Source organism: Theropithecus gelada, chromosome 15 (genome assembly GCF_003255815.1).
Source record: "Theropithecus gelada isolate Dixy chromosome 15, Tgel_1.0, whole genome shotgun sequence".
NCBI classification, from domain to species: Eukaryota; Metazoa; Chordata; class Mammalia; order Primates; family Cercopithecidae; genus Theropithecus; species Theropithecus gelada.
In genome coordinates this window covers 75,554,351-75,566,121 of record NC_037683.1, presented here as the reverse complement: position 1 = coordinate 75,566,121, position 11,771 = coordinate 75,554,351, and the positions used below count along the sequence as shown (strand labels likewise).

The window sequence follows — 11,771 nt, the reverse complement described above, 5'->3', positions numbered from 1 at the left end:
CCACCATAATTAAGGGTGGATCTGCCTTTCCCAGTCCAGTGGCTCAAATGTTCATCTCTTTTGGTAACACCCGACACACCCAGGATTAATACTTTGTATCCTTCAATCCAATCAAGTTGACACTCAGTATTAACCATCACACCTGGCCAGTAACTTCTTTGTATCTTTAGTATATGTCTCTTTAAAACAGCACTACATGGATCTTTTCTTTTCAAGTCTAAGTATATTAGTTTCTTCGACTGGTGCCTTTAGTCCATGTAATGAGATTACTGATATATTTGTGTTAAATCTATCATGTTTTGTTTTTTCTCTTGGTATTACCTTTCCTATGCTTTGTTGTCTCTTCTTTCTTGATTTCTGCTGGATAGACTGCTATTTTCTTCTCATTCTATTTTTCCCCTCTAATCACTTGGAAGTTAGTTATATGTCCAATTTCTATTATTCTGAATTTTTTTCTAGAAATTTAAAAATGAACACAGAGCCCAAAACTCAGCAATATTTTTACCCTCTTCCTGAGCAATACAATATACTTGGGAACTCTCATTCCTATCATCATCTCTCCAGACGTATAGGCTATTTTTTGTAATGTATTTAGTTCTAGTTTGTTTTTCTTAAACTTACAAGATATTATCATCAGTATTTACCATTAATATTGGTTAGTATTACCTCAATATTTATCATAGTTTTTATTCTTCAATTCTGCTTATATCTCAGACCCTATTTAGGTTCACCTTCCTCCATGTGAAGTATATCCTTTAAATTTTCATTTTTTAAGGTCTATTGGCACAAAATATCAATTTGAACTTTTTTTCTTTGGTAATAAGATAGTGCCACCAAATCAAGTATATGTCTATGGGTCAGCAAAATTTTAGACAGTCACCCATATAGTTTGCATCTACCCTGAAAGGAGAAAGTTAGTAAGGCAGATTTGGGATTTGGGAAGTAATGGGGTTGGGGATGAGGAACTATAAAAGTCATAAAACCTGGGGTGACCATATCTCAGTGTTTTCCTACTATTCTGGTCAAATGATTAACAACATTCTTTTCATTCTCAAACATTTATGATTCAGATAACAAGTTATATGGTTACTAGAATAAAGTCTGTACGATCTAACCCATAGTCATCCTGCCTTCTAGAGCCATGCTTCCATCTTCATTCAACTAGCTACTTGAGTAGCATGGAGTAACTTGTGGCAGTCCAATGTTACCATTGAGAATAACCAGAAAGGCAGATAAGGAGAGAGAGCTGCTGAAGCACTAAGGATGAGGGGCTAAGATTCCATGGAGAGATTAGCTAACAGTTATGGCTACTTTTCATAACAGTTACAAGAGCATTTGCCAAGGCAGGGAATCTGTATTTTACCAAGGTAGGAGGTCACTGCCAGGAGATAGAGAAATCACTGTTGATTGGTGCTGTGGGAATGAAGACAAAATTGGAAATTAGAAGGGCCATGCCCCCAACAAGAAGAGAGGGCTGGAGAACTCAACCTACATATAATGAGTTTCCTCTTCAAAACACCAGCCGAATTATGCAGCTGCATGGGGGTAAAGGCAAAAAAAAAAAAAAAAAAAAAAAAAATCAGAAAGCCTCTTAAAAGCAGAGCTGTGGTTTTGGCAGGCTTTTTGCTTTTGTTCTTGTTTCATAAAGAGACCAGAGTTATAGTTCATGACTGCTGGGAGAAAATTGAATAATTTTTAAAAAATTATTTCGTCCAGGCCGGACACGGTGGCTCACGCCTGTAATCCCAGCACTTTGGGAGGGCAAGGCGGGTGGATCACGAGGTCAGGGGATCAAGACCATCCTGGCTAACACAGTGAAACCCCGTCTCTACTAAAACATACAAAAAATTAGCCGGCCATGGTGGCGGGTGTCTGTAGTCCCAGCTACTCGGGATGCTGAGGCAGGAGAATGATATAAACCCAGGAGGCAGAACTTGCAGGGAACTGAGATCGCACCACTGCACTCCAGTCTAGGTGACAGAGCGTGACTCTGTCTCAAAAAAAAAAAAAAATTGTTTCATCAAAAAAAGAGCATAAGACAGGGGGACAAAATAGGGAGGAAGAAAGCAAGATAGTAGAAACAAATTAAAATTTGTCAATAATTACAACAGATGTTCCAGTTCAAAGACAAATGATTGTCAAACTGGTAAACAAACAAACAAACAAAAAACTGTATACCTCATATATGTGACATATCTTAAATATAAGGACACAGAAAGTTTGAAAAAAAAACATGAAAAGAGAAACACTATGTGAAAACAAACCAAAAGAATGTTTGCAGAACTCTGCTCATGGAGAAAGCAGACAAATGGACAAAGCAGACTTAAGGCATGAAGCATAACTAGAGATAAAAAGATAAATTTTTGAAACAATGAAGGAGGGTTCAATACATATCATAAAGATACATTATTCATCCTTTGTAATTTCCTCAGTATTTGCAAGAATTCCCAGAGTAGAGTGTGCTAATATTCCCTGGGCTGTTACTCATCACCCCTCCCTCCTATTTATTGCACACAGCTCAATTCCTGATTAACTTTTGTCATGTTGGCATCTTGTCTGCTTGCTTCACTGCTTTATCCAAACAGCGGACATAGCCATCTTTCTTCATTTCTCACAAACACAACACTATCGCTTGTAGCAGATGATTGCTCAGGTTTGGGGATGATTAAAGGGGATTACTGCACAGAAAATGAAACAACTTTAAACAAGATAACAGAGTTCCTTAGTTGTTTTTCCCAAAGGGGACTCCACCACAGTCACATTTTTCCAAGCCTGGTCAGCCATCTATTGCTGTCTCATTTTCTCTTTCCCCTGGATTTCAGAACCCTAACATTCTATCCCTCAAAATGCCATGAGAAAAACTAAAAAATTCCTAATTCATTTTACAGTAAACTTTTTTCTGCTGTCCCTTTGTTTCAAGCTCACCCTTCTAATATTGTAGACTGAATGGCTGTAGGGGCTTGCTAGGGTAACAGTCCATCACAATATCCTTCTAAGTACAGCAGCAGTCTTCCTTCCAATGAGTGATCTTAGGATGTAGAATCAGTCCAAGTCTTAAAAGAGCATCACCTCACCCCTTTATTTTCTGCTACAGATGCCAAACGAAATGGAGAGAGGGTGAGTAGGAGCAAAATTTCTCATGAGGTAAGAACAATTTCTCATGGGATCTACAGTACAGGATTTGCTTTTGTAATAAAGTATTATCTTCTGTGAGATTTTTGAGATGAATAGAAAGAAAAGATGAACAGTGGGGAGCAGGAAGACACATCAGATATGTTGGAATACAGAGTATTTGACAGCTTTTATTTGCAGATGAGCTGCTTATTACTGATATGCCAAAGAGGGTCGCAAATTTCTATTATAAAGGAATTTGGAATAAACTGATCTCTTAATGAAGGTTGTAAATTAAGAAGCCAATGGCCAAAAGTGAAAATATAAATGGCAAAAGAATTTCAAAATGAACAGTGCTGAAGTTGAAGTTTAGTTTAACTCCAAAGAGAGCCAAAACATAAAGTTTAGGGGCAGAAGAATCATAATTGCTGGTTTAAAATATTAAGATGGAGGGAGGACGCAGAAAATAATGAGCCTTAGAAGTTGACAGAATTGCAACTCTGTTGGTTCTTTACATGAGATTTCAAGCCTGCTAAAATCTCACCCGCCCAGATCTCCCTTCTAAGGCAATTTGGTTCTCTGCCAAACTTTTGTTAATAAAAAGAATCTAGACTCCTCTGAACACAGAGCTGCAGCTCTTCAGGGAAGAAATCAAAACAAGACCACAAGGTAAGACTGAATATTCCGGGAGATTTTTAGTCAGATTTTGCAAAGTAAAACCTTGGGAACCATGGAGAACTGTGTTTTTGTTTTTTGTTTTTTTCCTGAAAAATAAACGATAAGGCCAGTTTGTTATTATTGCTAATAGCAATAAAAGTCGATGAAAATAGCTGTTACTAACATAATTCCATTTGCTTTCCTTTGGGTGATTTCTAAAATTAATAAATTGCTAAAAGAGATTATAATGGTTTTTATAGTAAATTCTGCCCCCTCCATGAAACTTTATTTTATTTTATTTTATTTTATTTTATTTTATGTTTTTTAAGAGAAGGGATCTTGCTCTATAGCGCAGGCTGGAGCACAGTGGTGTAACCCTAGCTCACTACAGCCTCCAACTCCTTGGCTCAAGCAATCATTCTGTCTCAGCTTCCCAGGTAGCTGGAACTATAGGCACACACCACTGTGCCTGGGTAATTTTTTAATTTTATGTAGAGATAGGGTCTTTGCTTTGTTGCCAGGCTGGAAACTTTATAAAGCAAGTTGATACTTCTACTTCAAACTCCTAATGCTTACTTAAGACAAACATGCTTGCAATTGTTTACAAGGGGTTTTCAGTAAAGGGGGGACATCGCCAAGCGTGGTGGCTCAAGCCTGTAATCCCAACACTTTGGGAGGCCGAGGCAGTGGATAGCCTGGGGTCAGGAGTTCATGACCAGCCTGGCCAACAGGGTGAAACCCCATCTCTACTAAAAAAAAAAAAAAAACACACACACACACACACACACAAATTAGCTGGGTGTGGTGGCGGGTGCCTGTAATCCCAGCTACTCGGGAGGCTGAGGCTGGAGAATTGCTTGAACCCAGGAGGTGGAGGTTGCAGTGAGCCAAGATCATGCCATTGCACTCCAGCCTGGGTAACAAGAGCTAAATTTGGTCTCAAAAAAAAAAAAAAAAAGTAAAAGTGGAACAAACATGTAATTGCCCAATGGGCTCTTCCTGCCCACTGCACAGACAAAACCAATTCGCTGAAACCATGGCATGGCAGTGAAGAGTTTAATTGACCCAAGGCCAGCCATGCCACAGAGGATTTAAAGTTATTACTCAAATCTCCCCAAAAATTTGGAGGCTAGGGTTTTTCAAGGTTAGTTCGACAGGCAAAGGGCTTAGGGGCATAGGTGCTGCTGATTGGTTGGGAATAAAATCATAGACAAGTGAAAAATAGTCCTCGTGTGTGCGCTGAGTCTATTTCTGTGTGGGGGCCACAGAGGAGTCACTGGTCATCAGAAATGCAAAAACCTGAACAGACATCTCTAAAGGTCAATCTTGGCTTATGCAATAGTGATGTTATTTACAGTAGTCACTGGGGAAGTTGCAAATCTTGTGACCTCCAGAATAATGGTTGGTAATCATTTTTCTATGCCTACATCTTGGCAGAATTCAGGCCCCTCTCTAACTCCTAACTTGGTGGTCTTTCATTAGTTTTACCAAGATGGTTACTTTTGGGGAAGGGTTATTATCATTTAAACCATACACTAAATTTCTCCCAAAGTTAGCTTGGCCCAAGCCCAGGAATGACCAAGCAATTTGGAGGTTAAAAGCATGATGGGGGTTGGTTATGTCAGATCTCTTTCACTGTCATAATTTTCTCACTGTTACTTCTCACTTTCAGTTTCAAATACAAGAACTGAGAGGTACCATCCCCTCAAAAATAAACTTTTGTGGAAAAATAAGGAATTGATACCCTAAATGGAGAAACTAAAAAGCTCATCAGTTTTGCTACTATTCTTCATTTACAGACTTTCTTTTGAAGATTGTTTTCTTTTCTTTATTCCTTGCTCTCTGCCTCCTCACAATTTTCTCTGCCTTTTCTTTCCACACATGAATATATGCCTCCATACTATTTTAATTAAGAAAATAGCACAAATCCAAAAGTATGTCCTGTGGCTGCATACAAGTCCGAGACTTGAGAGTGAAGCGTCTAGGGCAAAGACCCGTACTTCCTCTTCTGCGCTGTGCTTCTCCCACCTGAAGCATCCTTCTGTGCCACACTGAGGTCCTATACTGTTTCCAACATTCTTACTTATTGCTTCTCAAATTTGTTTTTTGAATACTTAATGCTCCTCTTTTGATTTCCACCCAGAAAATGTACCGCTCTGAGTTCAGAAAACTTCAGAATCCTCTATTTCCCAAAGTTTAGGGTGCTTGAACTGAATCACACAACTCGGTAGTGTCTTAAACAGTTAAGAACTTCTAGCACAAGCATCACACTTCCCTCAGCTCAAATTTCACATTTTCTCCATTCTTCTCTGAAAGGATCCTGGACCTTCTACCAATCTTTGGTTACTTCATAATTGATTTCCTAAGCAACCTAGATATTTATCTCTTTCCCATCACTGTCTAGCTTACAGTATCTACAGCCAGAAAGTACCTCTTTCCCTTTCCCATTTATAGAGAGAAAAGAATCCTGAGGCAAACTTTCACTTAGGGGTTGAAATAGCCAGAACTGAAAATAAGGGAAGAGACTGAGAAACAGGAAATGTCACTCTTGGCCAGGGTTTCCCAGGAATTAAGGAAATAAAGCTTACAATTAACTTCGGGGAAAGAGGCATGAAATTCAATTGTGAAAAGTTAAGCTCCATCAGGGAATTAAATCATTACAAAGAAATACTGAAGAGGGGTCAGCATTGGGAGAAAGATAGATAGATAGATAGATAGATAGATAGATAGATAGATAGATAGATAGATAGATAGATAGATAGATAGATAGATAGATATCCATATAGATATTCTCCATATATATGTGTATGTATATATATGTCTACATCAGAAAATACGTATGTCAGTAAATCTGATACCATAAGGGTTTTTCTGGAGATGTGAGTCAGACTGTGCCAAAATCAATGTATCTTTCATTCAAGTTGAAATTTTGGCAAACATGGTGGAAATCAAGAGGATTATTGGAATTCACCTTCTTTGTATCTCAGTTTGTAGCAGGAACATTTAGAAACATTAAGACCAAATATGAACTCCTGGAACAGCAGAAAGAAATGGACCTTAATTCTATCAACAACAAAATGATTGGGTTGGGTTCAAGAACTTCAGGAAATCATGGTAGAACCTCTAATCTCTTCAGTTTCCTGTAGGTTCTCTGGTGCTGACATCTGCAAGCAAAAGTAACTTTGAAGGGGACACAACCTTAGTGGGCCTCAAAAAGTTCAGGCAAAGTTCAGTATGCAGGGAGTGGTAAGGGGGAGTGAGGAATTGGGGGTGCTTCCTGCCTATAGCGGACTCCTGGCACATGCTGCTCATGTTATTATTGGTAGATTACACTATACCTATGAAGGTATTTATTTTTGTTTCGTATGTTTTTAAGTGAAGAGTGCAATATAGCATAATAGTAAAAACACAAATTTTTAGAGGCAGTCAGGCCTCCAGTCCATCATCCATCATTGATCAGCTGTGTAATTTTGGATCTTACTTAACTTTCCTGAGCCTGAATTTTTTTCTCCTGTGTAAAATCTGAAATAAACAAGCAACAAAATCCCACTCAAGACAGGTGTTGTGGTGGGTAAAACAAGTTAGAAGCAGTCATCAAAGGTAGTTTAGTAATCCCTGACCATTTACTAAAAGTGAGACTTTTATCTTCCACATTATCCCTCACAGCACCTCCGTGAGGTAAATATTATCTCCATTTATGAAATTGAGACAGTGGGATTTGAAAAGATTGTAGTACTAACCCAAAATCATAAAGTCAGTAAATTTCAGACCAGAGATTAAAGTCCAGGGTCAGGTCCCATTAAGAAAAAAGAACTAAAGAACAATTCCAAACTACTTCATTTAGTGCATCTCTAATCCTCTTCGTGAAGCTATTTTTTTACTCAAAGTTTCCATCATTTTCAAATATGAAAATATTAATGAGGTGACATTAAAATCTTCTATCTATTTCCTTCAGGGCTACATTCACTGTTGTGTGAGGGAAAGAGTTTCTGCCAGCCATCGTTCTCTTCTGTAACTTTTTTTTTTTTTTGCCATTCCCATTGCTATTTTCAGAACAAAGGAGAAGTTCACTTACAAGCTTGGCTGAGTGCTTTACTTTTAATCAGCACCCAGTTTACATCTAATTCCCCTCCACTTTGAACACTCCATAAATTAAACGATTGTCATAATTTTCCCTAGCCATATTAGTGCATCTGAGACCTTTTGCAATGGTAAGAATGTTTTGCTCACTATTTCCCACATAGTTCCTAGCAAATATTCAATAGTTCCTTAAAAAGTTTCACAGAACTTCATAGTTTTGTGTGTCTGCTGTGCTCAAATCTCAGCCACTCTAACTTCTTAGCCTGCTGACTTATTAATGGCAATTGTTTAAGAAATGCTATTTAAGTTGTTTATAATTTCTTTTTAAAGGACTATATGCTTTTCTTCACTTGTTCTTTTCTTTGGAGAATTATTAGACCCAAACATGAACTTCCTCAAATCTGAATTTACTAGTTTCAAAGATTTTCCCCCCTAAATTTTATTTTTCCATTATCTCTTATACATATATATTATTTGTCCACGTTCTTTAACAATCCTGTTTAACAATACTTGATCAGTAGTCAGCATAACTACTTCATATTGGTAAATAATAATTATTATTATTATTTATTTTTGAGACAGAGTCTGTCACCCTAGCTGGAGAGCAGTAGCTCAATCACAACTCCCTGCAGCCTTCACATCCTGGGCTCAGGCTATCCTCCCACCTCAGCCTCCTAAGTAGCTGAGACCATAGGCCTGTGCTGCCTCACCTGGCTAGTTTTTTTACGTTTTGTAGAAATGAGGTCTCACTATGTTGCCCAGGATGATCTCAAACTCCTGGGCTTAAGTGACCTTCCTGCCTCAGCCTCTCCAAGTGCTGGGATTACTGGTGTGAGCCACTGTGCCTGATCCATAATTTTAAAGTTTCCTTTAGTAATATTTCATCCTAAACTTTTCAACAAGTTTCAGGCACAGAAATAAGTGCCAATATTCATTCTTATGTAATTTAATGACTATCTCCAGCTTCCTGTTTTTTCCCCCATAAGAAAAAAGGTCCATACTACCTGAATGTATGGCGGCATTATTTTTTCTTCACTGACTTATTCAAGAGCCATATGGTGTGTGGAACCTTAATCATAATTGTCAGTATGTAGTGGTCATTTAATATAATAAATTAGATGCTATTAAATCAAAGGAGTATAAGCTGTTTTACAAAAAAATGTTTGGAAGATACCATGCCTAGGATGTGACAGGTAATGCTTACATCTGGCTGTCCAATTATTATTACTTTTCATTATGTCAAGTGGAAGAATTTCTGCTCAGTGCTATAAGGCCCATGAAAGCAGATTCAACATTTAGAAGCATTTAAAGTCATTTGCACTGTGATGTGACAGAAAAAAAATTTTTAAGTCTTTATATTTCTTAATTCATAAAAGCATAAAACTTAGACAGAAGTCTATTATTTTGTCAGCATTCAATTTTTTTCTAGGTATTTATGGCAAAAGCTGGTAAAAGGGCATCTGGGTTTAGACCCATTGGTTCTCCCTACTATCTAGGTGGAACCATGCAGCAACTAGTAACCTCTAGAATGGCAGTTCACTGTACCTATTTTATGAAAAGTCTCTTGGCAAAGGAAAGGCTACCAGTTATATTTATTTCTCTGTACATCAGTGGGTACACTCAAGAAGAAGTCATCTCCACAGTGGGAAAATAATTTAGTCTTATCTTTGGGGTTTAACAGAGTCTTTTCACTTTAGTAGATTTCCCACTAAGCCCAGCTACCAGGTAAGTAAGGCTGAGCCAACTAAGAATTCCACAGAGAAATAATGAAGTCAGCAATTTGGGGAATAGCTGGAGCAGCCCATGAAGGAGGCAAAGTGAAAAGCTTGTCATACTATGGTGCTCAAGCTTCCAGACGTTTGAGCTGCATTTTCAGATCACCGCACAAGGCAGTTCTGTTAAAACTTTATGGAAATGAAATATCCAGGGTGTAGATTGTGGCTTATTTTATTCAGATAAATGGCCAGAAAGTTTCATATCTATGAGAAGAAGGCCTCTATACTCTTAAGTTTTAAATGGCTTGTAATAATCACATTTAATTTCATCTAATAATGTTGTGTGTTAGCAGGCAGCCATTTGGTTGTACAAGAAAATCTCATGCTTTCTACTCAGGTGATATTCAAAATATTTAATAGCTGGCATGGCATTAGCAAAGACAAATAAGAAAGGAACCAGCCTTGCAGCATACCAGCTAAATACCAGCATTGGGAGGGACTCTCATTTTGGCTTTTGACTATGCCAGATAAGTTGGATGGTGTGGCAGTGAAAGTGTTGTGGAATATATTACATGCTTTACAAAACTTTTAATAACCTGTGCCATAATATCAGTTATTTCTGTCACTATTCAATAAGCATATCTCAAACACAAGAAGAAAAGCCTGCAAAAGTTATGCTATCTGTAACTTTAGTCTTGGCACAAGGAAAAACTTTCACATATTTTTTTGTTTTAGTCAAATTGTCACCATTTAGCACATAGAATCCCCTTTATACTAGCTCACTTGTTCTTTTAAAATATAACCACAGAATTTTAAATAATGCATTCCTGCTGTCAGGCAGCAATTTCTTTTTAATTTTGAAAGTGTTGATGTTGTATTAACTGCTTTTTTTTTTTTTTTTTTACTTGGTAGCTACATTTGTTCCTGGAGGTTAGGGAAGTCTGCTTAACAGTTGACTTTATGAGTAGAATGTTAACTGAAGATTGATTTTCTTTCTTTCAAGCTTTTTAATTAAGAAATATATCATACACATAAACTAATATATGGAATGTATATGTAAGTGTAAGTTCTGGAGAAAAATAAGAAAACAAATACCTGTGTATTTATCATGCAGTTTAAAAAATAGAATATTTCTTATACCTTTGAAGGCTCTTCTGTGTCACTACCTAATTGCATCTCCTTTGGTTTCCCCCAGACGTAACAACCAAGAATTTATGTTTATTATTCCTTCCTTTGCTTAGGATTTTATGAAGTTTGATTTTCAAAGTCTTGGTAAGTCATTTCATTTTGTCACTATTTGTCCCACGATGACTTAAGGCATGACTTACATGTATATGATATTCATAATCATTTTGTAGACAAATTTAAATACACTAAATGTTTTGTAAACAAACATAACTGATGTTTTACTGTTTTGCAAAAATAAAATAGTAATAACAGTACTATTACTGGTAATCTGCACTTGTTTTTTTTTTAAAAGAGTACCTCAAAGAGTTACTTATAAGTTTTTAAAATCTTGTTCTGATACAACAGATTTTCAGTTTATTTTTTCTATTTTTTGATATATCATGCTTTTCTATCATATTTAATATTATTTTCTTGATTTTTAGCACAGGAATTTACATATCCATGTTATACTAAAATTTTCTTTAAAACATAACATTATTTAAATATTAAAATGTTTAAACAATTCAACTATAATAAAGACATTATTAAAGCAATGTCCAGAATACATTAGTTATTTGCCATTTCTTTTTAGGATTTAGAAAAAGTCAACGCAGATTACACTTACACAAAAAGTAAAGAGAATTTATATCACTTGATATACTTTTAGCTGCAACTGGGGAACACAAAACTGAACGAGGCTTAAAACATAAGGACACTTTTTGCTCACTTAATCAGAAGTTTAGTCGGGCAGTCTCAGAGTTGGTGTCAAAAATCAAGGATATCATCAAGGACTCAGGGTCTTCCCACCCTTCTACTCTACCATCCTCAGAGCATCTACAATCTCTCTTCATGGTAAAAGATGGTTGGCCCAGCTCTGAGCATCAGATACTCAGAGAAGCCGAAGGAGTAGAGGCCAAGAAGCACTTACTCCTCACATGCCCCTTATTTCAAGCAGAAAAATGTTCCCAGAAGTCCCAGGCCAACCCCTTCTCTTGGTCCTAAGTTGGTTTTTTTTATTGTTGTTGTTTTTTTTTTTTTTTT

At 36.9% G+C, this 11,771-nt stretch overlaps 1 protein-coding gene across 9 annotated transcripts in view; it reads left to right on the top strand.

Moving 5' to 3' along the window:
- The first annotated feature begins 3,090 nt into the window (after positions 1-3,090).
- The window catches only part of IL33 (interleukin 33), a 50,372-nt gene continuing 41,691 nt past the window's right edge, over positions 3,091-11,771 (top strand). For 5 of the 9 annotated variants that reach the window (XM_025360559.1, XM_025360557.1, XM_025360558.1 and 2 more), the window contains exon 1: positions 3,721-3,780. The gene's annotated coding sequence lies outside the window, so the exon portion shown is untranslated. Of the gene's footprint in view, positions 3,145-3,712; positions 3,781-10,758; positions 10,836-11,771 lie in introns of those variants that run through there. The other 4 variants (XM_025360556.1, XM_025360554.1, XM_025360549.1 and 1 more) reach the window with 3 other exon arrangements.